General features: G+C 44.7%; 1 long non-coding RNA gene across 8 annotated transcripts in view; it reads left to right on the top strand.

Moving 5' to 3' along the window:
• The first annotated feature begins 1,164 nt into the window (after positions 1-1,164).
• LOC128416566 (uncharacterized) overlaps positions 1,165-24,786 on the top strand; it is a 147,017-nt gene continuing 123,395 nt past the window's right edge. For all 8 annotated transcript variants that reach the window (XR_008331251.1, XR_008331246.1, XR_008331247.1 and 5 more), the window contains exon 1: positions 1,165-1,365. This is a non-coding gene — a long non-coding RNA (uncharacterized LOC128416566). The remainder of the gene's footprint in view (positions 1,366-24,786) is intronic.

Below are 24,786 nucleotides of genomic sequence, written 5' to 3'. Positions count from 1 at the left end.
ATAGATAGATATATGTGTGTTTGTACACACACACACACACATATGATGTATATATCTGACATAAGAGCATCCAGTGCTTTTCTGAATAATTTAAAGAAACTATTGTTTGCTGATCACCTTTTGATGTTGTATTGCAATTTTAACTGCTTTATTTCTCCTGAATATTTTACTTATTTTGGACTCCTCTTCACTGCTCTGATATTTTATAATGTGAACAGCATATAAACATTTTAAAATGAAATAAATACATGCATGCTATATATATGTGTGTGTGTGTGTGTGTGTGTGTGTGTGTGTGTATTACACTAGTGAATATGTCTACATATATCTGTGTACGATATGTTTGTGTGTGCCAGTATTTACATGTTCATATAATATGCAGAAGTTAATACATTTGCACAAACCCATATGTATTTGTTTGCTTGTATGCCTGCACTACGTTGTGTGAATGAAATATACATTTTTCTCGGTCTCTGTATGCAAACACAAACATACACACACACAAGAATTGGGGACTTATCTACACATAGATCTGTGTGCAATATTACGTTGCCATATAATATTTAGATATTGCAAAGATGCCACCTGAAACTACCATTTTTAAACTTTTTCCCCCTTCCAGATAGCCATAGGGATAAATGGCAGTATCAGTAAATAGATGGATAATGGCTGCAGATATTTTGCAATAAAATATATTTTTGCCCCCAGACACTAAGAAGAGTGTTGGTTATTCACTGCCCCTCCCATTCATATATTTCTCTCTTCCAATAAAAAAAAACTAGTATTTTTTAATTGAATTAAAGCCTCAATAATGTTTTCCTAACTACAGCCCTCTGCTCCCTTTCGGAGTTGCTGGCAGAAAGGTATAATTTTGCAAACACTTTCTTGAAGAGCTGAGACTGAAGGACCCTCAACAATGTGGGCAGAGAGAATGGGAAACACCTCCACAAAGGAAAGGATTCTTAATAGCGGAGAATCTAAAAGGGACCCAGAGCAGGCCTGTCCTTCACAATAAGGACAGAGGGCCATGATTTGAATGGAGGGGGCCCCTACTTTTTAATCTGGACAAAAACAAAATGGTAATTAGGTCTGAAATCCCTGACTGGTCAAAGCTGTGGGGGCAGCAACTGGAATCTTTAGCTCCCTCCACCACCACCCCTCCACCCAGGCCCCAAACAAGAAGAACGCTGTCTGTCTCCTCCTCTTTAACTTTATTTCATCAATTAGCTCTTTAAAAAAAAGCGGCTAAGGAGAGAGAGTCCTAGTCAACTACAGAAACTTTTAAAGGGGTGGGCTTTCAAAAAGAGGGCTCTCTCATTCTTCTTCTTCTTCAGAACTGAGGGAGGCAAGACTTCCAATGAGCAGGTAGGTTTTGGGAGATATTTCGAATTTTTAGCAGCACAAAGTGGACTGCTGAGGGAAGTTTCGTTTGCATTGAAATTTAGGTTGGCTCTCTTCCCATCTCTCAACATCTCCTTGGCTTTCCCCTCCTGCTTCTTCTAGATGCACCCAGCTCCTACAGAGGTTACCTAATTTTGTAGATTTCTTTTTTTTGTTTTAAGTGTGCATATTCAGATTTCAGGACTGGATAGCTTCCTTTCTGCCCAGCCCCCCCCCCCAGCCTGTTATCTTATAAACACATTTACTAAGGGGCAGATTCCACTGAACTCAACTGAAGTTACTTTTGAGCAAGCGCACTTTGCTAGCTTTGCAGTGCACATGCACCTTTTTGAAGTTGCAGCCACTCAGTTACCATGGAGGAGGTGGGTGTGAAGTAATTTAAAAGGAGCAGGTTGCAGCTGGTTTTGTCTCAGGATTTGTGCAGTTGTCACTTCATTTTCCATTCATCCATGGGCCAGGATTTGACCGTGCCACACGTTGGCGTTGTTCTGCAAAGTCGGTATGGTTGGAAACAGACAGTAATTATTTTATTTTATTTTGTCCCCAGGGTTTTGGAAGGGGGTAGCTGCATCCTTTCTTGTGGTCTGGGAATTTGCCCCCTGATGGTTTGGAGTCAAACCATATAGCAGTAAAAGGAGAAAAACCCTGTAAGAACTATCTGAGCAAAGTTGATAGCAGGATTATTATTATTATTATTATTAAAAAAGGAATTAGTTTGTGCAAACACCACAAATGACTTTGTGCCTGTGTCAGACCCGTTTCAGCTCTCTGAAAAGCTACTCTCTGCTGTCCAAAGCTATGGCTGCTGTCCATAATGCAGTTAAGCTGCAATGCTTGCATGTTTGATGTTGATGCTCAACAGAGCTTAACACGTTTGTGGATGTGATTATGTCTTGCATATTTTGGATTCATTCATTCACGTTTAAAAAGTAAAAGTCGTGTGGTTTTTCTTGGGGTGAGAGGTGGGAGGCCGGGAGTTTACACACCGAGATTTCAGCAAATATCCTGACTTTTAATTGATAAGCGAAGGCAATTTAAAGAAGGGAGAATGTTCCAAGTCACACTTCCTGTTTCCTAAGATTTGGGGTCGGTTGGGCTGGCATCTGTTCACCCCTTTGTTTGTTTGGAGGAAAACCAGTTTGGATCTTTCTACAAACTGATGGTCTTGTAAGCGACACAGCCAGCCTCCGATGTTGAAGAGGGTTTTGTATACACGCGTCTGTGTGCGTTATGGGAATGTAAGACGATTTGCCCTCGCCCTTATGCTTCCCGTGTATAAAGACCGCATTGTTTCAGCGATACTCTCGGCTCCTGGGTTCTTTTGTCCCACAACATTTATCCTCCATTCGTTCCTGTCCTCACGCAGATACAGTGGTACCTCGGGTTACATACGCTTCAGGTTACATACGCTTCAGGTTACAGACTCCACTAACCCAGAAATAGTGCTTCAGGTTAAGAACTTTGCTTCAGGATGAGAGCAGAAATTGTGCTCCGGCAGCGCGGCAGCAGCAGGAGGCCCCATTAGCTAAAGTAGTGCTTCAGGTTAAGAACAGTTTCAGGTTAAGTACGGACCTCCGGAACGAATTAAGTACTTAACCCGAGGTACCACTGTATATCCACACCTTTCACGTTCACAAAATACGTCTTCCTCTGATCCGTATTAGTTAACTCCAAAACCTACCACGGGATGAATATCAGGCATTTAAAAGCGAGCACGAGGATCTGGACTCGTCGCTCTAGCCTGAAGAGGGTTCAGCATGTGTGTGCACGCGCGCGCTCGTGTGAATGGTGATGGAGAGGCAGGGCAGCTAATCCGGAGGCAAAGCGATCTGGGTTGGTTCCTGTAAACGCAGACCAAGCGTTCGTCTGTAGGAGCTGCTATATACTGAACAGGTCTAACCTCAGCCAGGTGGTTGCATCTGAATCGTGCAGAGTTAGAATGGACCCCAAGAGCCGTCTAGTCCAATTGTGTCTCTGTCTCTGTGTTTGTATTTCAGAAACTGATATGCTTCTAAGCAGATAATTCTTCGCGGACTATCAAGCCCTTTCACCCCCCCCTCCCGATTCCTTGCACAGTTGCCCACAGATTTCAAGTGGGAGGACTTAAGCACACTACTATAACCGGCCCCCCGACATAAAATGGACCGCAGTGTGCTTAATTGCTGCCTCCCGCCGTTCCCAAACAGAGATCAACGAAATGGTTCGTAATAATTCCTGGTGCGCCGGTGGCAATCTGCCTTTCCTTTCGGAGAGCTCAGAGTTGCGTCTTATAAAATAAATAAAAAATCCTCGCACAACAACCTTGCGAGGTAGGCGACGCCCGGGAGATAAGAGAGCTGCCGGGCCCAGGTCACCAGCCGGTGTGCTGGGTGCGATTTGAACTCAGGCCCCAAAGCTCTGTTCAGCCAGAAAACACCCGGCTCCCCCTTCTTCTGACCAGATTCTGTGGATTCGATCTGAAGCCGGTTCTAAGGAAAACCAAACACATGTGATGCGCCGATTATCCTTCCTATCGAAATTTAAGAGACAGGGACACGCACATTCTGTCTGGTGCAGTGAAATATTTAGCTTAGCTTTTGCAAACGAGAGACTCCCCGTTTGGGAAAGCACTGCAACGTGTGCTTTGGGTGACATGCTCCGAAATGTATCATCTCTGCCCTGACGGGAGTTAATTGCAGGAGCGTTTGGCCACAGTTTTTTTTTTTACTACGCTCGTTTTTCATTCGTTCCTTCGTCCGTCCGTTCATTCCATTCATTCATTTATTTTTATTTTTTAAAAAATGAGGCTAGGATGGTGCATAATTTTTCCTCCCTTACAGTCAGCGCAGTGATTATTCTACTATAAAACCATTAATGCAAGAATCAAATCAAAATAGTTTATGGGCCAAAGCGCTCGTGCGTTACTGGAAGTAAATCACTTCCCACCCAGCCCCCTTCTCCAAAACGCAAACAGAAACCAGTCAGGGAAGGATCATAATTGTTGCATTAAAAAGAGGAGGGGGCGAGAAAAATACCCCCCCCTTTAGACAATGCGAGCCCCAGTCCTTATTGTTTACAATTCCACCCCCACCCAAAAAAACCCAAAAAAACTGGTGAATTTAGATGTGTTAGATTTCAAAGTATTTCGTTTTCCTAGGATGTGTTTACAATTAAATACTTAAGAATACCTGAGCTCTTTGGGATGCCATCTTGAAAATATGTCTTTTAAAACACACACACACACACACACACACACACACACACACACGCGCGCGCGCGCGCAAAGAGCCCAAACGCTTCCTAAAACGATACCAATTAAAATAACCCATTTTTGAAAATAAAAAACCCTATTTCCCTCTTGATGTGAAATTCTATTCTTCCAAGGAAAACGGCTTCCTCTTTAAAAACTTTGCAGACTTTTTTTTTTAAATTCTTCTGCTCAGGTTAATATTATTAACTGTGAACAGTTTTTCGCTTTGCACCCACCCCCTTAAATGATGAAAAATCGCGGGGGTCCCTTCCCCTCCCCAATCATTCTCCAACATCCCAAGCCGGAGCATAAAAAAATATTTAATCGCAAACTTTATTGCGTGAATAACGTTGAGATAAAGAGGCAATCTTTCAGTTTCAGTTTAGTTTTTGTTTTCTCTCTGAGTCATTAAATGTTGCGAGAGTGGGGCCAGAGAAGATGGATTTCTCTCTCCTGTTTTTCCTTTAGCAGGAAGCTGTGCGGCGGGGCGGAGGGGCGGGGGGCGGGGAAGGCAGTTGCCTTTTGTTATTTATTTATTCCTTTCTTCCTTAGATGTCCCAAAACGTTCTGAATTCTAAGGAAACAGCCAGCTGATTGATTCAGAAGAACTGCCTCCCCCCAGTCCAAAACGAAACAAAACAAAGCAAAAAAAAAAAAAAAAAAAAAAAACCCCAATAGCACAACATAACCAGATATAGAGAGCATCTCTTTCTGGTACCCAGAAATGCTGGATGAAAACAAGCTTCCTTCCTTGATTCTGCTTGCAGGATGTGTGTGTGTGTTAAACATCAAGGAGAATCCATTGGTGGTTAAAATGGGTGCGCCAGAGATTATTTAAGGGATGGTGTGGGGCGCAGGGGAGGGAGAGAATAGTTCTTGTTGTGCTGTTTTCCTGAGAAACCATCACACAGATGCGATAAATACATGTTTCTCTTAAGCAAGTAATTGCAAAAGCATTGGGGTGCTGATGGTCAGCCTCTCTCTATCTCTCTCTTCCCTGTGTGTGTCTGCATTTGTGTGTGCTTTTATGCGCCAGTGTGTTGTGAGACCAATCGCCTCTTTGCTTCTCAGCATCAAACTCCCATCTATTAACAACATGCAGGATGCAGCTTTCGTGTAGCCTCAATTGGCCTAATGATGTATTCCTGCCAATCTCGTGGGGGCAGCTGCCTTGCCACTGGGGCGAAGGGGGTCATTGGGATGGGGGCAAAGTGGGTGGGTGAGAGGAGGCAACCACGAGTCCTTTGCAGGTCTGCAAACTTCTGGGCACTGCAGAGAGGAGGCAAAACTCTCCATTGGGAAGTTGTTGTTGTTTAGTCGTTTAGTCGTGTCCGACTCTTCGTGACCCTATGGACCAGAGCATGCCAGGCACTCCTGTCTTCCGCTGCCACAGTTTGGTCAAACTCATGCTGGTAGCTTCGAGAACACTGTCCAACCATCTCGTCCTCTGTCGTCCCCTTCTCCTTGTGCCCTCCATCTTTCCCAACATCAGGGTCTTTTCCAGGGAGTCTTCTCTTCTCATGAGGTGGCCAAAGTACTGGAGCCTCAGCTTCAGGATCTGTCCTTCCAGTGAGCACTCAGGGCTGATTTCCTTCAGAATGGACATTGGGAAGAGGGATGCTTTTAATAGAGGGGAGAGCCTTTGATACTAAGTCAACGGAAGGAGGGGGAAGAGGGGCCAGGGTTGTCCATCTCCCCCACTCCCCCACCCAAATACTTGAGTTAAACTGAAGGGCTACTGGATGCAGCTCATTTGCATGCCCACATGTAAATGAAGTTCTGCATAGTACAATGGATTCTACCTTCAAGGGATGAGGAGAGCTAACCCATAGCAAGGTACCGTATTTTTCTCTCTATAAGACGCACCAGACCACAAGACGCACCTAGTTTTTGGAGGAGGAAAACAAGAAAAAAAATATTCTGAATCTCAGAAGCCAGAACAGCAAGAGGGATCGCTGCGCAGTGAAAGCAGCAATCCCTCTTGGTGTTCTGGCTTCTGGGATAGCTGCGCAGCCTGCATTCGCTCCATAAGACGCACACACATTTCCCCTTACTTTTTTGGAGGGAAAAAGTGAGTCTTATAGAGCAAAAAATACGGGAGACAGCGGGGCTTCCTTCTGAGTAGATGTGTAAGGGGATCGGGCAGGAAGCTGGCAGTGGACTTTGCCTGCAGTGGGTTGTGTGTGTGCGCGCGTATGTGTGGCTTTCATGCCACCATATCGCCTTCATTCAAAAAGGGGGAAAAATGCCACCTGGGTTTCATATCCCCAGAAAGGAATCTCACTGCTCTGCTTGTTTGCCTCCTGAATCTGAGTCCCATTGCACCCTGTTTTAAAGAAAGTGACAAAGAAACATTTTCAAATGATTATGAGGGAGTTAATGCAGCCGGAGGCATGGAGCAATTCCTCAGCAATTCATGTGTGGAAATGGATTTCTAGCGCAGAAATCGGTCAGAGAAGAAACATTGCTCAGATCACGTCATCACCATCGCTTAATCCTCAGAAGGTTTGATGCACAGAGCGCCAAGCTGAAATCCCCGAAGTCAATAATGTTCTTCCCGAAACCCTATTCATTTCCGAGGGACTTCTAAAAGAGCATCCTTGAATATATCTCATCCATTTCAATAACGCTTGCACGTCTTCTCTGCTGCTCTCCTTCTTTCCCTTCTCCTCAAACCCCAGAACCACTTGGGATGAAATTCAGGGTGTGCCTGGCCAGGCCTGACCGACCTAGTTACTTTAAAGTGGGCGTGGGGAACAGCCTAGTCATTATTATCTTGGGGTCTCATTATTTCCTTGTTGTAGGAAATAATACAAAAGTTTAGAAAAAGTGCTCTCAGTTCAATTCTTTAAAAAAATCCTTTCAGTCATAGTTGTCTATCTATCTATCTCACATCCAGCGTTAGAAATTAGCCAGGCGCCAGGAGCGTTTTGTCGCTGGCGTAGGTCCAATTGTGACCTATATTTTATTTTTATTTTTTTTATAAAATAAACATAATAAATAAAAATAATACATGGAGATTTCTGGGCATTAGGTTGGCAACCACATTTTAAAAACCGCTGCCTTAGTTCATAGTTAATTTCTACTGTGTTTCCCACCCACCCCCCTTGCATACTGGGACAAGTGAATTGTTGTAAGTGCAAGCTACAGTCAAGCAATGTAGTTAAGATCATAGAATCATAGAACTGTAGCATGAGAAGGGACCCTGAGAGTAGGGTTGCCATATTTCAATAGGTGAAAATCCAGACACAACAGTTCAGCTTTTTGGGGCAAAGTTGTTGAACTTTTCTATTTTTGATGGGGAGGCAAAGTTGTTGAGGTTTATTAGGAAAACCACACCAAAAATAACAATTGTTGTTGAGCTATTTTTAAGGAAAATCAGCAAAAATGACACTGCCGACATGGCTTGCCATACATCCAGACATTTTTGTCTGGGAAATTCCGAATCTATGGCAACCTTTCCTGAGTGTCATCTTGTTAAACCTCCTGGTGAATAGACATTCCGTTGTGGCGACTGCAACCTAGATTTAAGGTGGCATTTGGCACCTAGCTTATATTATCTGAATTTTTAACACTGCTCACATAACATCCTCAAATGCAGCTGGCTTCAGAACACCTCACACATTTTGTTGTATGCTTGTTTCAGCTCTCCTCTTGGTCTGGATGCTAGCTGTGATATAGGAGCATCATGTCACCCATAGGTAGACTATACATTCTCCTTGAGTTTGAATCCCATCCCTGATTGCTGCCATTCTCACCACACAACAGCACTAGCCAGAAGTTGAGTCCTATTGTCTTAAGTGGAGTTTTTAGACCCAAAATGCTGGGGATTAGGGTCGCACATCGAGAGAATTAGCTGGAAGGAAGAATAAAAAGAGCGACCCAAGACATCACACCACAGCAAAAATTGCTCATTATTTTAATTCTTATTAAATGGATCTTTATATCTCTTCCATTTGCAAGAAATGAAATGAAATGCCAAACTGGTGTTTGATGCGGCGTGTTACTTTTCACGCATTTTCTACTACAGCTGTTTCCTTCTCACGTTTCCCCCCCTGGTTTGGTTTCTCTGATGCTTAGGTCAGCCGAGCTACACAGGCACAAACTAGTGCATGCAATTTCCAATTTCTCTCCTTTGCTCCCCTCTCCTGGCTGGAATTCTTGCTCCATGCGGCTTTAGCAAAATGCAATTCAGGCTGTTCGGAGGACAAGGGGTCCAGATACCACCCAAGCTGGCCTCCAGCACCACATGGCCTCCAAGATTAAGAATCTGTCACAATGGGGAGGTAACATCCACCTTCTCTTAATAGAGTTTCCCGAGGACATGGATTAGCCATGCTGGATCTCAGCGCTCAAACAAATAGGGAGGCTCCTCAGCTCTGTAAATGACCCAAGGAGCAGAGGGATTTTTGATATTATTATTATTGTTATTAAGTTCTGTCCTTCAGCTCTTTCCATTTTCAGAATACCAGGGATGAGAACAGGTAACACACCAGCCTACTAAGTCCAAAGTCATTGCCAGAAACACCACCAGAGAAATACCGTATTTTTTGCTCTATAGGACGCACTTTTCCCCCTCCAAAAATGAAGGGGAAATATGTGTGCATCCTATGGAGTGAATGCAGGTTCCTTGGCTTCAGCGATAGCAACGCGAAGCCTCCGAAGCGCAGAGGGAGAGCTCCCCCTGTGCTCTGGAGGCTTCGCGTTGCTTTCGCTGAAGCCGCCTGAAGCCCCCGGAGCGCGGGGAACTCCCGATGTGCCCCGGGGGCTTCAGGCAGCTATCTGAAAGCCTTCGGAGCACAGCAGGAGTTCCTGCCGTGCTCCAAAGGCTTGCGGATAGCCGCCTGAAGCCTGAAGCCACCAGAGCACAGCACGAATGCCCACTGCGCTCCGGGGGCTTCAGGCAGCTATCCGCAAGCCTTCGGAATGCAGCAGGAGTTCCCGCTGCGCTCCGAAGGCTTGCGGATGGCCTCCTGAAGCCTGGAGAGCGAGAGGGGTCAGTGCACACCGATCACTCTTGCTCTCCAGACTTCACTTTGCTGAAGAGGCACTGCACAGTTTTCTCTCTCTGCGCAGCGCCCCTTCAGCGAAGCGGGAGGAGAAATGGAAGGGGCTCTGTTTCTCCTGCTGCTTCGTTGAAGGGGCGCTGAGCAGAGAGGGGGAGAATTTTTTTTTCCTGTTCTCCCCCTCCTATGGTCTGGTGCGTCCTATAGAGCGAAAAATACAGCAATCTGTCAAGAGACTTTCCTACACAAGTTTGTTTCAATGGACATAAAATATCGGAAGCTGCCTTATACTTGGTCCATCAAGTTCAATATGGTCCACAATGACTGGCTGTGGCTCTGCAAGGTTTCTGGTAGGCTCTCTCCCAGCCCTACCTAGAGATGGTGGGCATTGAACTTGGAACCTCCTGCTTGCAACGCAGAAGATGGTCTACCACTGAGCTACTGCCCTTCCTCTTAAAATAAAGTAAGATTCTAGTCCTCATGGTGGGTCTTTATTTGAGAGATCTGACTGCTTGGGGTAGCAGTGATGGATGTGTGTTGAGGAGTGAGTACTTTGCCTTGATTTTATTTATTAGATTTGCATCTCACTTAATACTTTACAATATAGACTGGGGTAGCCAATGGAGATCCCTGACCATTGACCACACTGGCTGGGGCTGATGGGAGTTGGAGTCTACAATATCTGGAGGGCCACACGTTTCCCCTCCAATTTCACCCACACATCTACCCTATGAAGCATGTTAGGCTGAGAGATGGGGACTGACTTTGCCACCCAGTGAGTCTCAGGGCTGAATGGAGGTTTGGATTCCATCTTCCTGACTCTAGTCCAACTGCTACACCACACTGTCTCTGGGTTATACAGGGCTATGCTATCAATATATTCCCATGGCAACATCAAGGACAGTTTTTGTGCCTGAGGCAGATATTAATGCCCCTCCCCCTGCCTCAATAATCCACACTTGGTTGGGCACCCCAAACCATATCTTTCTGCCACCATAATTTGTTGCTGATGTGATTCTCTACGATCGCAACTCACCAGCTATGATTTAGTCAGGAGCATGTACTTGTGGATAACTCCAAACTGGTCTTCTAGAGGGTATATGGGTTGTCAAAGTGGGCTCCATGACTCCATCAAAGGCATTCGTTGGCACCCCTGGGGCCTTATACCCTGAGCCAGCACACCTACACATTGCAGCCAGGAAGAAAGTTATGGAACAAAATGTGCAGGTACTCTTCCAAGTGATATCTGTGAAATGAGCCCGTCTGGCTGCTCCTACTCTCAGTGTTTTTAGCCAATGAATGAAGTCAGAGTTGTGATTGATAAGTGAGTTGTTTGGACATCAGACAATAGGAATCTCTGGGATTCCAAAGAGCTTCTGTTTCCCCTTCCCCTTTATTGCACTAATCCTGCTTCCTTATTTTCTAGTAGTTCTCAGAATCTTTGTAGTTTGCCTTTCAATTTGAAGCTTCCATTTTATTTTCAGGGATGCCATCCACAGGCACAAAGGTTTACCTTACCGCACAGTAATAATGGGACCGGCCATCAGAATGTAAACATGATGACCAATATCAACCCTCCTCATGAACAATATCTTGAAAAGCTCCATTTGGAAGGCCCAGGCACCTTCTCCCTACTCAGCTTTTGCTTCCCCTCCTTGCTCAGTGAACCTATCCTTCTCTCCCGTACTTTTTAGAAAATGTAGGAAAACATAGGTTTATGCACATGCGCCTGATTTGTATCATTTGTGTGGTTCGCTTTAAGTGTCAAAAGCCATTTATCTGCAATATCCCAATGATCCTTGGAACATTGATAGCTCAGTTGGTACAGCATGGGACTCTTAACCCCAAGGTTGTGGGTTCAAACCCCACGTTGGGCAAAAAGATTCCTGCATTGTAGGGGGTTGGACTAGATGACCCTTGTGGCCCCTTCCAACTCCAGGATTCTGTGATTTTATGAATCCCTGTAAGTTTGTCAGTATTATTATCCTCATATAGGAGCGTCTCCACCCCCATCATTCAGCCCGGACACTGAGGTCCAGTGCCGAGGGCCTTCTGGCGGTTCCCTCACTTCAAGAAGCGAAGTTACTGGGAACCAAGCAGAGGGTCTTCTTGGTGGTGGCACCCGCCCTGTGGAACACCCTCCCATCAGATGTCAAGGAAATAAATCTTACTTTTAAAAGACATCTGAAGGCAGCCCTGTTTAGGGACGTTTTTAATGTTTAATGCTGTATTGTGTTTTTAACATTTGGTTGGGAGCTGCCCAGAGTGGCTGAGGAAACCCAGCCAGATGGGTGGGGTATAAATCATAAATAATAATAATAATAATAATTATTATTATTATTATTATTATTATTATTATTATATCACAAAAGGTATGTACCAAAGCAGTGTGTGTTTGTTTGTTTGTTTGTGTGTGTGTGTGTCTTGCCCATGGCCACTGCAAGGGTTTGGGGACTATGGCTAGATTTGAACCAGGGTCTTTAAGGGTCTAATTCTGAAAGAACACAGGAAGCTGCCTTATACTGAGTTGGTCCATATAGTGACTTGCAGGGTTCTAAACAGGGCCTATTTCCCAGCCCGACCTGAAGATGTCAAGGATCAAACCTAGAACTTTTTGCATCCAGAGCAGAAGCCTAACCACTGAGCCATGTCCATCTGCCCACAGCCTAGTGGGGGCTTGCTACCAATCCGCAGAAGCCTTGGCACTCCTACTTTACCTCCTAGACATTACTGTCTGTTATTCTGCCCTCTCCAAGCATTCGTGAACAAGTAAGGATAAGCTTTTCTTTGCCCTACTCTGTGCAGTGGTGTGATGGGCTGTTTCTCAGGGGCAGAGCATGCTGAAGGTCCCAAATTCAATTCCTGGCATCTCCACATAGGATTGAGAGAGAATCCAGCCAAAACCCCTGGAGAGCCGTAGCCAGCCAGTGTAAAGGTAAAATATGGATTTGACTCACTATAAAGCAGTTTCCTTTGTGGTGTGGACCAGGTTCAGAGGTCAAGCAAATGGGCAGCCCTAACAGCGATGCCCCCTTAGAAATCTATTGCCCAAACTCCTACCCCAAATTCCTGGCGCGGCCCCCACTCACAGCTCCCACACTACGGCAGCGAGCGCAGAAATTAGAGGTTTTCTAGTAGAAGAATTCAAAACGCCTTTAACGCACGAAAATATACGCAATCCCCCAGCCGCAGGCATCTTTCAGGGATCAGCCCCAAGTTAACAATTTGCTGCAGTAACCAAGCTTTTAAGTCTAAATAATTGCATTTCACAAGCGTTCTGTTGCGAATGCCTCCCCCTATGGTCTCACAAAATGTCACCGTTCCTAAAATACAGATGAGCACTAACAATAGCACAGTTTCGCGGGCGAAGGTGTCTAACGGCTTATGCCACACAAGATTAGGCAGCGGTGCCTAAATTAGCAATGTGTATCCTCCCCACCCCATTGTTCGCCTCTGAATGCCTTCAGTTGAGCGGGATGATTCGAGCACCACCACTCCCTAATCCCATCCGAAACAAACGGGAGTGCGGTTGCATTTGCATCAAATAAGAACCACCTCAGTAACTTCAAATTCTCCTTTATGTTGCCTGCAGGATGCTGAGGAAGGCTGCTAGATAGTTAAGAAGTGGGCTCCCCCTGCAGATTAACAGGCCATTTCTGATATGATTATCATTATTTCAGCTCCCTGGCTTGCAATCCGAAAAAGCACACAGGGAAATGGGTCAAAAAGGAACACGCAGGTGTTCCGCCTTTTTTCCGTGCTGGGACATTCAGAGGTGGGAACACCAGAAATATGACTTATGGGCATGCAAGAGGTTCATCTCCTTGCCAGCGTGCCCATAAAGAAGACTCAGGAACGCCTTATTTGAGAGGAGAAAGGTTATGGTATTTTTTGTTTGTTTTTGTTTGCAGAATGTGACAACATAGAGGAGCTACAAACAGGAATTACTGTATTTTTCACTCTATAAGACGCACCGGACCACAAGACGCACCTAGTTTTTGGAGGAGGAAAACAAGAAAAAAAATAATCTGAATCTCAGAAGCCAGAACAGCAAGAGGGATCGCTGTGCAGTGAAAGCAGCGACCCCTCTTGCTGTTCTGGCTTCTGGGATAGCTGAGCAGCCTGCACTCGCTCCATAAGACGCACACACATTTCTCCTTACTTTTTAGGAGGGAAAAAGTGAGTCTTATAGAGCAAAAAATACGGTAAATATAATTAAACCTAATCAGCTGAATCAACATATCGTCCAGGCGGGGAAGTTCTCTAAGGGTGAAGGGATCAACTGCTCCTCACTCCTGGGCAAGTTCACAGGCTCATTCTGTGGCAAAGGATTGAAAGGAATTTTTCTTACTTGCTATGTGAACCTGATAGGCACACTGAGGCCCTGCCAGCTCAGTGTTCACTCTGGTGTGACCTAAGAGTGCCTAAGAGTGCCCATCAACACATCAAATATTTGTCTTATGAGATCTCAAAGTTCTCTTTCTTGTCCAGACCAAAAGCCAATTGAACCAATTAAAAACATGAGTTCCCCAAAGTGTGGAGAAGATAAAAAAGGAGAGTCCCAGGGCCAGAGTTTTTGTTTTTTAAAAAAGGTTGTTGGTATCTTGTTTGTCTCAAGAGACCATGGAGTGAAGTCAAACCGCTGTGGTCACAGCACCAAGAGGTGAGGAGTTATCCCTACACCAATCTGGAGGGCTATCCAGATGTTGCCTTGTAAACCTCCTTGCAACCAAAGAGTGTTTCCCTTCAAAATCCCCCTTCAGGCCCTAAAAAGTCAACCAGCAAAGCCCCCATTGCACAGGGAAGAAGGGTGTTGCTGTGTGAAGAGAGAGGAGCCTGTTTGCAAAGCCAACTGGATTGGCTCCCCACTCTATATGATCGATTGCCAACTCCTTCCTAGGGACAAGCCATGCCAAGTCTTCTTCTAGTGGTGGAGTTGGAGTGTGGCAAATAGGTGCAATTTAACCCTTAATTGTCATTACACCAGCGTGCTGAATTTCCCCCACTCCTAATCTACACATATGCTGTGGGATCATCTATTTGAAAATACACCCATTCCAAAAGCTGCCATGCATGGGCCAAGATATATTGACATGATGAGACCAATTCACCCATTCGTTTTCATAGCTTTCCCTAACACCTTTATGCCAATGGTGCCATCCCAATGGCCTGCAAAAAGACTATTGTAACAAATTATAGTCAAGTGACAAAAAAATATATGAATTGATAAAGGATAAGATTTCAAAAACCACAGAACCAAATAGCAACATAGTAGGAGGAATTGTCCCTGCCTCCTTACCCCTTGTAAAGACATAGCAAGAGGAAAAAATTCAAGTCTCCACCTGAAAGTTATCCTGCTGTTATTCAGAGGAAATTGGCTCCAGAGTAAGGGTGCAGTATCCAAAAGCACCCTGATCCTAATACTCATGAATGTCAATTTTTCTAAAGACGGATCCTACCATTCATCTAGTCCAACCCCCTGCATTCTACCTTACATGATAGCTTTCCATAAGCAGCATGATTTTAGCCCAGAGAGGCATCAAAACATGCAGTCCTTTAAACTTCCTGGGGTTAATGTGAGGGACTGTGTCTTGTGCCCTTTCATAGGAATCTTGGAATGGTTATCATAAGCTCACTTCTGGGCCATTTAAAATATTCCCCCCATCCCAAATTCATCACTCACAAATTGTTTTTCCCTCTTGAAACCAGGGAAATTAATTGAATTTTCCTCATGAGATCTAGAACACAAGGGATAGAGTTTTCAGTTCAAAACAAAACAAAACACGATAGTTCTTTTAAGGTAGAACGTACCAACTTCCAGAATTGAAGTCCCTGTGTAGAATCTTTTGCTGTGACTGTCAAAGCTCTGTTAGTCCGTTCAAGCTGTTTGCCTCTAAAATAAATATAGAAATAAAATGAATTGAACTGGGCGAGTTTCTCCCAGAAATGGGGGTCACACGAGTGCCTAACCCAGAGAGCCGTCCCCAGAAATAAGCCATCAGTGAAGCTGACATTTTTGAAGGATTTGGTCCAAAGATTGTATGATTCCAAACTGACAGAAAATGGCACATGGCCAGTTATTTACACATTAAATGCCCTTTCCTATCTCGATGATAAAAAAGCTTGGAAAGGTTAGCTAAGAACTGATCGATTGAAGCTGACAAACGGCAAAGGTGGCGGAGAGGTGGGGGGAAGACCCCGATAGTGTGTGTCTGTGTGTGCGTGTGTACGTCAAATAAACTGTTCCCTGGCTTTATTGCTTAGAAGGGCAATATCAGGTCAAACTTGCCTCTCTGTGAGTATGTGTTCTGGCTTTCGAAAAGCAAGCTTTCCCAAAGCTCGAGACCGATAAAAATTGATTGCGTAAAATTAAAACAAAATCCAATGGAAGAGTCAACCCTTTTGACACCTCATTTCCCACATCTCATTGACCCCTTATTATTTTTTTTTTTTTGGAAGCCATTCCACATTGCAGGAAGCAGGGAAAATGAAGACATACTTTTCTCTCTCCCCAATCCCCCCCCCAACAATACTTCTGGGTTTTGCAAAATACAGCCTCTGCAGTCGAACCATATTTATTTTGACCAAACAGTACTATTCACTATTGACCTCAATGATAACTCAGATGATAAATAATCAAGTGTGTCTTTGTTATCTTAATATGGTTTTGCTCCATGTTTCCCATCATTAGTTTCCCTTTAAAGGAAAGAGCCATGGAGTCTTGCAATTAAATTTGGAATACTGTTGTGCAAGATGATTGTGAGAGTAGTAGTTACTACCACCATCACTATGAGTAGTAGTACAACGACTGCTATTTGGTCTAGTGGTAGTACCAGACATACATAAAATTCTGTACCGAGCAATCCACATTCTGTGCCAAGAAAAGATTCTTGTGAGCTCAGCTGATGTGACTTGGTATATCTTCCTATATACATAAAAACACAAGGCTGTCAACATGCAATTCCCATTGGAGGAATTGTAGTGCTGCACCACAGACCCAGATATGCATGAAGTTAGGTCAAGGGAAGGGAGCAGAAGAAAAAGGAGGTTTTTAAATGGCGGTTTTAATCTACAGCAGAGGTTAAAGTAAAGGAGGGATGGAAGGAAGCAAGGGAGTTGTATGGGTATTGGGGGAAGGCCTTGAAGGAATTGTGACGATATGGGGATGGAGCGTGAAGGAGCTGTGAGGAGATGGGGAGGCTGCAAGGTTGGCAAACAGTGTGAGCAGGGGCAACAGTTCTGTGTGTGTGTTTACAGAGTCAGATAGTGAGAACATATGTTAGATATTCTATTCTAGTTACAAAAAACGGACTAACAGAGCTAAAATTAAACCTGTCTGACAGTTATCTAGGTAACTGGCTTTTCCCACACTGGATTGAGTCCTTAATTAGGAAAAAAAAGCATGTGCACACACTGTACATTTGTTTCATTTGCTGACATAAATAAAATACTTTAATGATCAGTTACTATTTCTGGCTTCTGCAAATTTTCTCGTCTGTCCATCTCTGTACCTGTGAAAATCTGTCACACTGCAGTGTGACCAAGGAAGAGAACCTAGGATGGGGCTGAGCAGGCAGGAAGCAGGTTTCTCTCACTTCTTAATGGCTTGTCCGGGAGGGGGGGGGTGCCACTAGGAGCAGGGAGCAGGTTTAGCCGCTCCCTTCAATGGTCTTCTCCTGAGTGCACCCCTTTCAGTCTCGCTCAAATAAAGGAAAGGCTGCTGTTCGTTGTAATGGTATGTAGGTGTCATAGCTCAGCTGCAATGCAGGCGGAAGGTCCCAGATCCGATCACTCAGTCATTTCCTTTTTCTTTAGGTATCATAGTAGTGGGAGAGCTGTGGCTCTTCAGAAACTATTGGATTCCAAATTCCATAGGTTCAGGCTGCAGGGCCAATGGGATGATGGGGGTTTGATCAATTGTTTCAGAAAATTGATATACCTCTTGATTAAAACAAACAAGCACCACACAACAACAACCCTCCAAGAAGCTTGTTGTTGTTGTTGTTTAGCCGTTTAATCGTTTCCGACTCTTTGTGACCCCATGGACCAGAGAACGCCAGGCCCTCCTGTCTTCCACTGCCTCCCGCAGTTTGGTCAAACTCATGCTGGTAGCTTCGAGAACACTGTCCAACCACCTCGTCCTCTGTCGTCCCCTTCTCCTTGTGCCCTCCATCTTTCCCAACATCAAGGTCTTTTCCAGGGAGTCTTCTCTTCTCATGAGGTGGCCAAAGTATTGGAGCCTCAGCTTCAGGCTCTGTCCTTCCAGTGAGCACTCAGGGCTGATTTCCTTAAGAATGGATATGTTTGATCTTCTTGCAGTCCATGGGACTCTCAAGAGTCTCCTCCAGCACCAGAATTCAAAAGCATCAATTCTTCGGCAATCAGCCTTCTTTATGGTTCAGCTCTCACTTCCATACTTCACTACTGGGAAAACCATAGCTTTAACTATACGGACCTTTGTTGGCAAGAAGCTTAGAAATAGAATAAAACAAGAACACTATCAGGAAAAACTGTTAAAGAAAACTATTTACAGCATTCCAAAAAATAAAATCAGCAATAAACTAATACTCTCTCTTTTTCTTTTCTTAATTAATGTTCTGGTTTAAGCAAACAAATACAATAAATTTCATCAATCATCCACTCATTTCCTTATCCACCACTCCACCGAGCAATGACTTCCCTGCCTCCCTCCAACCGGTTTTCCTTTTTCAATCTACTTCCCGCAGTTTCTTCTTATTTTCCCAGTCCACATCGGAAAATTTATTTCAGTCCTGCTAGTGTCTTCAGATTCCTACAGTTGCTATTTATATAACCCATAAATTGACTCCAATCTCTTTGGAATTTTGCTTCATCCAGGTTTCGGATCCTGCAGGTCAGTTTTGCTAGTTCCACATATTCCAACAACTTCGTCTGCCATTCCTCCGCTACTGGTAACTCCTGTACTTTCCATTTTTGGGCAAACAAGATTCTCACAGAGGTAATTGCATACATAAATAACATTTGATCTGCTTTTTCAATTTCCTCTCCCATCAAGCCCCGCAAAAAAGGCTTCCAGCTTTTTGGGAAAGGAATATTTAAACATCTTTTTCACTTAGTTGTAAATCATTTCCCAAAATGATTTTGTTTTTTCACATGCCCACCAAAATCACCAGAGCACGGGAGCCAAAATGGGACGTCTGAGATTGGGATCAATCCAGGATGTCCTGCTTAAAACGGGACAGTTGCGCAGTATGTGTTGGATATCTTGTGAGTTTAACAAAACATGCATAGCCTCCTGCATTGTAGGGGGCTGGACTATATGATCCTCACGGCCCCTTTCAACTCTACAATTCTGTGATTCTATGACATGGCAAAAAAACAATTTCAGGACCCTCATCTGGGAAGAGCGAAGACTATGTTTACGATTTAATTCTTATCAAGTACCTGGGTGTAGAGATGGAGGAATGGGACTGGTGAACTCAGAATGGCTTCCTTGAGAAGCCCTCTAAGAAATCTTTTTTTAAAAAAACTTGTCATGGAAAAAAAATTGGTTTGCTGCTCAAACATCATTAGAGAAGCCTTCAATTCAGGTCCAGCTCTTTCACAAAACAAGGTGACGCTTCCACATGTGAGGCTATATAGCACAGTGCTTTCTGTCATCTCAAAGCCGTTCTTATACGGCGCTACAAAATATTTTTATATATACTTCCTGTCCTCTCTCCCCCCCCGCCACCCCGTCTCCCGCACCTTCTTTCTGCTAGTCATTTAGAGAGCATCAAATAATTCCCAGGTTCCAGCAGAATGCTGTGATTCAGATGGAAGCAAAACAGAGGGAATGAAAGGGAGAGCCATGGAAAGTTTTGTTGCAATCAGATTGTGTGGGAAGGAGAAAGGCAGAAAGCTTGTGATCAAAAGGGCCTTTTTAAAAAATAAAAAAAAGCGCAATGCCTTAAAATAAGATTTTAAAAATCAGTTAACTTTTTTTTTTTTTGCAAGGCTTACTTATAAGCCCCACATCTACAGCACAGTTATATAAATACTAGCAAGCTGAGGTTGTTGACATGCCATTTTCTAATAGCGAGGAGCAGACATCCGAGTCACACATGCAGGGTGGAAAAAGAGGGGGCCAGCCTAAATGTGGTGCTGAAGAGAACTTCCCTCCACAGGCCAATAGTAGTGTTCTGGGGAGGGGGGTTGTGTGTGTCAGGATGGGAAAGGGCTGATTCCTCTCTCCTTGCTATGACCCTGATCCTGTGTAGGCATCATAAAAACCAACAAACAGAAAGAACCGTGAATGCTCAAAAACGCATTCAATGCCACATCGATTTTGGCTCATGCTGAACATTTCTGGAGTGGAAGGGGCAAGCCTGGAGCAGGGGCAAAACTAGGCTTTATTTCACCTGGGTCAAAGACCCAGTTGGGCACCACCACCACCCCATGTGCATTTACTGTATTTTTTGCACCATAACACTCACTTTTTCCCTCCTAGAAAGTAAGGGGAAATGTCTGTGCGTGTTATGGAGCGAATGCCTACGGATGGCGGGGGGATCTGCTGCAGTCGTGAGCAGAGGATCCATGGTTCCCCTTCCTTCCCTCCTCCGTGGCCCGCTTTGAAACAGCAAAGCGGGAGAAGAGCTGCTGAGTGGGGAGGAGAGAGGGACAGAGAGCCTGCTTCTTTAAAGGAGCAAAGCAGGAGAGGAGAGGAGCCTTCTCCTCTTATACCCCTCTTCTGCATTACTAACAGCATCCTTCTCCACCCACCCCACACGTGTTCCTTGTCCCTTGAGTGCTTTTCCTTCCCTCCCCACTTAAAACGTGGTTACAAAGCACGGATCCACATGGATCCTCAGGATTTTTGCACTGGGTCACCCCAAATTCACCATCAGATCACATAGCATGTCCATGGCTACAGCTTGCACCAAAAAAATCACGCACCCACTGTTGCCTGGGGCCGCAGTGGTGCAAAAACGTGGTTACAAAGCATAGATCCACATGGATCCTCAGGATTTTTGCATTGGGCTACCCCAAACTCACCGTCAGATCACATGTCTGTGGCCACAGCATGAACCACAAAAATCATACATCCACTGTTTCGTTTAGAATATTTTTTTCTTGTTTTCCTCCTCTAAAAACTATGTGTGTGTTATGGTCAGGTGCGTGTTATAGAGCGAAAAATACGGTATGTACACAAACACACACAGGCTGGGAGACTCAGTGGTTTCCCTCTGCAGGCTTCACCTGGGGCATAAAAACTGGCTAGTCCCCCCCCCCAAATAACTACTGCACTGCCCTAGAGCAACCTCTCTTTTCAACCCCAGACCCTCCAAGTGACTCTATTTTCCAGGGAAAGGTCCCATATTTACAGAAGTTGTCCTGATTTCTGATTTGGTCCTGGAATGTCCCGCTTTCCCTTAAGCTGTCCCTATTTTCATTGGAGAAATGTCGGAGGGTATGGAGTTATGCAACCCTTGACCCAAGGAGATAAGTAATTATATAACCTTTAAAACAGGCTCCCTCAACCTCGGCCCTGCAGATGTTTTGAGACTACAGTTCCCATCATCCCTGACCACTGGTCCTAGCTAGGGATCATGGGAGTTGTAGGCCAAAAACATCTGGAGGGCTGAGGTTGAGGAAGCCTGCTTTAGAAGATATCTGAAGGCAGCCCTGTATGGGGAAGTTCTTTTAAGAAAAAGTTTAATGCTTTATTATGTTTTTATATATGTTGGAAGCCACCCAGAATGGCTGGGGCAACCCCATCAGATCAAAAAATTATGATGAGGATGATGGAATAGGACGTCCCTATTTTCTTTGGGGAAAGTTTGCCAGACATGCAATCCAGATACACTTAAGCGGGTCACAGCTGAGGGGTACCACACCTGCTTTTCATGGGCAAAGTCCCAGGCTCAGCCCCTGACACCTCCAGGTAGGGCTGTCCAAAACCCTGGACCGCCATTGCCCATCAGCACATTTTCTACTGACCTAGATGGACCAATAGTCTTCCTTAGAATCATAGCGAAATGGACATTTTGCCTTCTGGATGGAGAGAAGTTAAATCTACTTAGAATCGTAGAGTTGGAAGGGACCTTGATGACCATCTAATTCAACCCCTGCAATGCAGGAATATGCAGCTGTCCCATACGGGGAATCGAACCTGCAACCTGCACGGTATAAGACAGCTTCCTATGCTCCTCTAGGGTTGAATTCTGTACTACATTTCCCAGGATTCATTGTGGGGAGCCATGGCCATTTCAAGTGGTACAAGAGTGCTTTAAATGTGTACTGTGGGCATAACCTTTGTGGAAGCAAACCCGAACCCAACGCTCAGTAAACGGGTTGCATGTCTGTGTCCTTCTTGAGTAGCTCTTGTCCACAGGCTCTGTTGTGCCAAGGAAGGAAGAATGGACGGTGGCTAAGCAAGGTGATGGTTTGCCAGCAGTTAACAAATTCACCCAACAGTATTCAGAGTCCCAACCCAACCTATCTAGAAGTTGCATTCAGGGGGGTCGGAATTTATGACCCTTGGGATCACCCAGCTCTACAATTCTATGACACTATGATTCTAGGATTCAGAAGAACAAAGAAAAAAGACCTTTTGCTAAATCTAAGGACCAAGAGGGTTACACATACAGTGGTACCTTGGTTTAAGAACAGCTTAGTTTATGAACAACTTGGTTTAAGAACGCTGCAAACCTGGAAGTAGGTGTTTTGGTTTGTGAACTTTGCCTTGGAAGCAGAACATGTTCCGCTTCCTATTGAGTGTGTTCCATTTGTAAATTGAGCCCCTCGCTATTATGGGAAAGCACAACTTGGATGCTTTGATTTAAGAACGGACTTCCGGAACGGATTAAGTTCATAAACCAAGGTACCACTGTACATAACTATCTCCTGAAAGGTTGTTCCAGTATGACTTTGGGGCTACAGCTGTAAAGGCCATGCCAGCTATCTCTATGGTCCCCACTCAGGGCAGGACCCTACATAATGGTATTAAGAAGCTGTGGACTCAGAAGGGGTGGGACATGTTGATGATGATGATTTTATAAATCCATGCAGTTATCCTGCCCCTCTCCAAGCTTTCACACGTGCAGTTTATAAGGCATTTAGAATGGCTTATTAGAGCAAGTGGAATAAATGCCTACAGTTGTGACACGCACTGTGCCAAAAATAGCTACGGAAGGTGGGTCTGGAACACACAGTAAAGACTGAGACACTTTGTAGTGAAGTTGAGAATTTCTTTTTGTTGTCTGAGTTAGCCTAGTAATTATGTTCTCATTGCAATTTTCTTAAGAGTGTTGATATGGAGGCTGTCAGTTCCTGAGACACTTGCCTGTCTTTCTGGGGCTTCTGGGGGGGGGGAGGGATTTTGTTGGTGGTGTGTGCATTTTTATGCCACAGACGTTTAAAGAGGATTCTCTCATGGCATGTTTAGATCTGAAATCTTAAAGTCATTGGACAAGATGGAGGCTACAGCATGGGGTGCAAGGAAGCTATGGTTGCATTCATTTTGAAAAAAAAAAAGAATGAAAACATACCCCCCTCCACAAAAAAAGGGAGAGATGGTACAATTTGCAAAAAGGAAGGCTTATGCTAATTTATATGCATAGGTGGAAACATAGAAATTATTGCTGTACTGGAAGTGGAAATAAAATGCATCTCACGAAAGTAGGGGAGACCCTTCTTAGGGTCCTTGATATTTAAACCAGATAGCTCTTCAAATAGAGGACTCCTTCAAATAGTGCAGGAGTGGGGAACTCAGGCACAGGGACCAAATGAAGATCTCCTGGTGTCACACTCTGGTCCTCAGAACTCTTCTCTGGCCACCCCCATCACTCAGTACACTCTCCTTGGTTGTTGTTTTTTGGACACATTCTTGAACTTGTCTATGGTGCTGTGGTCTAAACCACAAAGCTCCTTGGGCTTGCTGATTGGAAGGTCGACGGTTCGAATCCCCACGACAAAGTGAGCTCCCGTTGCTCTGTCCCAACTCCTGCCAACCTAGGAGTTCGAAAGCACACCAGTGCAAGTAGATAAATAGGTACCGCTGTGGCAGGAAGATAAACAGCTTTTCCATGTGCTCTGGCTTCCATCAAGGTGCTCTGTTGCACGAGAAGTGGTTTAGTCCTGCTGGCCACATGACCCAGAAAGCTCTCTGTGGACAAACGCTGGCTCCCTCAGCCTGAAAGCGAGATGAGCGCCACAACCTCATAGTCACCTTTGACTGGACTGGACTTAACAATCCAGAGGTTCTTTACCTTTTTACTTTTTTACATGGAGGACAGAGAGGGGTGTGTGAATGTATGCAGAAACCGGCCTATTTTAGAAAAGTAAACATTTACACTTGTTGCTCCGCCTACTTTCGGTTCTGGCCCCACCCACCACTAGCACATGGTCCTGAAAAGGTCGCCCAAAAGGCAATGTGCCTCTCAGGCTGAGAAATGTCCCCTGCAAAATGGAACAACCTCCAAAACTTTGAAGCCAAAATCTGGGACTCCATCTTCTTGTTTTTCATTGTGAGAGCATGGCAGCCATTTTGGTTGCTGTGATCTTGTACTATTTCGCACCTTGATCCCCCCCCCAACAAAAGCACTTTTCCTGGGCATGGCACCCTAAGACGTGCATTTTGGGGTGCTGCATGAGATCATGCCCCCTCAAAAGTGTTCTTTTTTGGGGTGAGGGAATTATGGTGCGAAATCGTGTGAGATCACAGCAACCAAAATGGCTGCCATGCTCTTGAGATAAGAAACAGAATGTCCCAGTTTTTCTGGGACACTTGTGGGTTATGCAGTCGTAGAAATGTCCCAGGTTTGGGGGCCATCTTGGTGGCACTACTGCCACTCAGATCTAGTCCCCAGAGAGTCATAAACCCTTTGGGTCTACTTCCTTAACAGTGTCATGTGTATACTATTGTATACTATTGTATGACCAATAGTATAATGTAGCAAACGTAGAATAGCAAACGTCGAACCTCTACATTTCCCAGATAGCTAGCTGTTAAATGTCTCTGCTGGAATACATAGGCTTGCACCTTCTCAGAATGCATTCAGAACTGAGCCCTGGCTTTGGTTGTAGGTCGGGTGGTTTGATCCTGTCTCTGACTGATGCTGAGTTGACATAGCAGTTAATTCCATTTCCCCTTTGCTTCCAGGGGAAAAAAAAACCCCAAACCCATTGGCA

This window comes from Podarcis raffonei, chromosome 6, assembly GCF_027172205.1.
Source record: "Podarcis raffonei isolate rPodRaf1 chromosome 6, rPodRaf1.pri, whole genome shotgun sequence".
Taxonomy (NCBI): domain Eukaryota; kingdom Metazoa; phylum Chordata; class Lepidosauria; order Squamata; family Lacertidae; genus Podarcis; species Podarcis raffonei.
This window is presented reverse-complemented; position numbering and strand designations above follow the sequence as displayed.